The sequence below is a fragment of the Macrobrachium rosenbergii genome, chromosome 56 (genome assembly GCF_040412425.1).
Source record: "Macrobrachium rosenbergii isolate ZJJX-2024 chromosome 56, ASM4041242v1, whole genome shotgun sequence".
NCBI lineage: Eukaryota > Metazoa > Arthropoda > Malacostraca > Decapoda > Palaemonidae > Macrobrachium > Macrobrachium rosenbergii.
Window position 1 is genome coordinate 54,768,736 of NC_089796.1, and position 2,500 is coordinate 54,771,235.

The window sequence follows — 2,500 nt, forward strand, 5'->3', positions numbered from 1 at the left end:
AATTACGAAAACCGAAAAGTTATAACTTCTGGAACTAACGAATATTAAAAATTTATGGCATTAAATTCCAAAGATTATCTGTGATACTTTACGACTTTCCCTTTGTACGTATTCCGTTATTTTGAGATTCTCTCTCTCTCTCTCTCTCTCTCTCTCTCTCTCTCTCTCTCTCTACTCTCTCTCTCTCTCTCTATATATATATATATATATATATATATATATATATGTATGTATGTATATATATATATATATATATATGTATGTATGTATGTATGTGTATGTATGTGTGTGTGTGTGTATGTTCCACATACACTCTGAAACACATTGGGCAATTTCAACCAAACTTGGCATATATATGACACTATCTCGAAAAGAACACTGTGGGGTAAAACATCACTAGCACCAAAGGCGTCAAAGCCGGTGGGGTTGGAAGGGCTTTCCTGAAACAGGGCTGGTTCTGTCAGTGAAACAGGTTATGCTCGTAGGCTTGGTAACTTTACGAATTTATCATACCTAATTTCGGTATACATATGACTTACTATCTGGAAAAGAATACTGTGGGGGCAAGACATCAGTGGCACCAAACATGGTGGGGGTTGGGCAGGGGGTGACAGAGAGAGAGAATGAGGAGAGGAAGTGACAGAGAGAGAGAGAGAGAGAGAGAGAGTAGAGCGGATGTTAGAGAGAGGAAAGGGAAAGAGACAGGGAGGGTTGGAGAGAGTGAGAGAAAGAAAGAGGGAAAGAGACAGGTATGGTATGAGAGAGAGAGAGAGAGGAAGTGAGAGAGAGAGAAAGAGAGAGAGTGGAGGGGGTGTTATAGAGAAGAAAGAGGGAAAGAGTCAGGGAGGGTTGGAGAGAGGGTGAGAGAGAAAGAGAGAGAGAGAGAAAGTGAGAGTGAGAGAGAGAGTAGAGGGGGTGTTAGGGAGGAGAAAGAGGGGAAAAGTGAAAGCGAGAGAGAGTGGATAATGCAGCACATGAGTAGAAAAATACTTCAGTTTGCGATACAAGAGTGAAATTTCGCACAAGTGCTCATTTTAACCCCCTTTTTTTGAAAAATCTGGGTGTCAACGCAAAATTTTAATATGGCCGCTAGCTGTTTCGATTTCTGACACTTTGAGTAAATCATTATTGAAATAAATACATCAACCATTATTCAGATAATGTCTTCCTGGGTAGAAGAGTTAATTGAAGATATCACTAGAGCTCCTACTACCATATTTACCATTGTTATAAAGATGGCGTCCTGGGTAGAAGAGTTAATTGAAGATATCAGTAGAGCTCCTACTACCATATTTACCATTGTTATAAAGATGGCGTACAAAATGGCCGCCTTGAAACATTTTGCTTGATACCTCTGCAACTAAGAAAGATAGAGGTATGAAATTTTATCTATATCTACAGTACATTTATGAGGGTAGAGAATCTGTTCCTAGCATTTCTATTGGGCTATTATCAATATTACATCTTGGAAACGGACCCCATAATGCTACTGGAAAGTATACAAGCACAAGACTATAATGGAGTATGATAACAGAGTATCTTATCTATGCTTGAGCATTGTCCCAATGTCTTTTTTTTAAGCCTGAAATGAACACAAGATTTTAAAGATGCATGGTGTCACCCTTTACTGTGACGAAATTCTCATTCAGATGTACCTGAAGTATCATTTGCAACATTATAATTACACCTCACATTATGATTACACCTCACATTTGCAGCTACACAAAGCTGTGTGCATGTAAGCCAAGCCTGTAGTTTCCCTATCCTTCGAGTGTTGAGGTACACTTACTCCCTCCCTCTGTTTTGAGAAGCAATTGTACTGCAGGAGCTGAGCAACAGCGAGGTCTGACTTTGATGAGCCAAACCTTAGCTGTGACTTTATGTCTGCTCCATGTTCGGCCATACTAGTGAACTGGAGCAGACTTTGAGGTATGGCATCATTGATGCATCCTTCACCAAAGGTGCCGTCAAACCTGGACTGAAGATCCAGAATATGCTTCTTCAGTATCTTTGCTGCTTTAGCAATCACAAGTGTATCTGAGTAGTCAGATGCCTGAGATAGGGTTAAAGCTTCATCTTTCTGCAAGGCAAGTAGCTCACTTCTTTCTTTCTTGTGTGCTTCTAAGTCAGGGATTTCTGCTAACAATTTACCTTTAATCTTGTTGTATTTACAGTGTGTGAGGTAATGCCCAATTGTTCCAAGCGAAGCTGGTATAATTGGGATATGTGTGCAAGAGGAAATATGGCAGGACCATCCGAACTCAAGCTGGTTTCAGTGACTTAATTAACCAGCTGTGATAGAACCAGTGGATATACATCTGGTTCTTCATTGTGACATTACTCTGTTTCAAGATTTCTAAGATGGGACCTCTCCCTATTGTAAAGGCGATTGAGATATGCAAGATGGTATTTCAGCTCTTGTGCAATTGCACCACCTGCACCTAGTTTTGCCAATAATTTACCATCATCAAGTTTGTGAGCTCACTCATGTAGTCTCCTG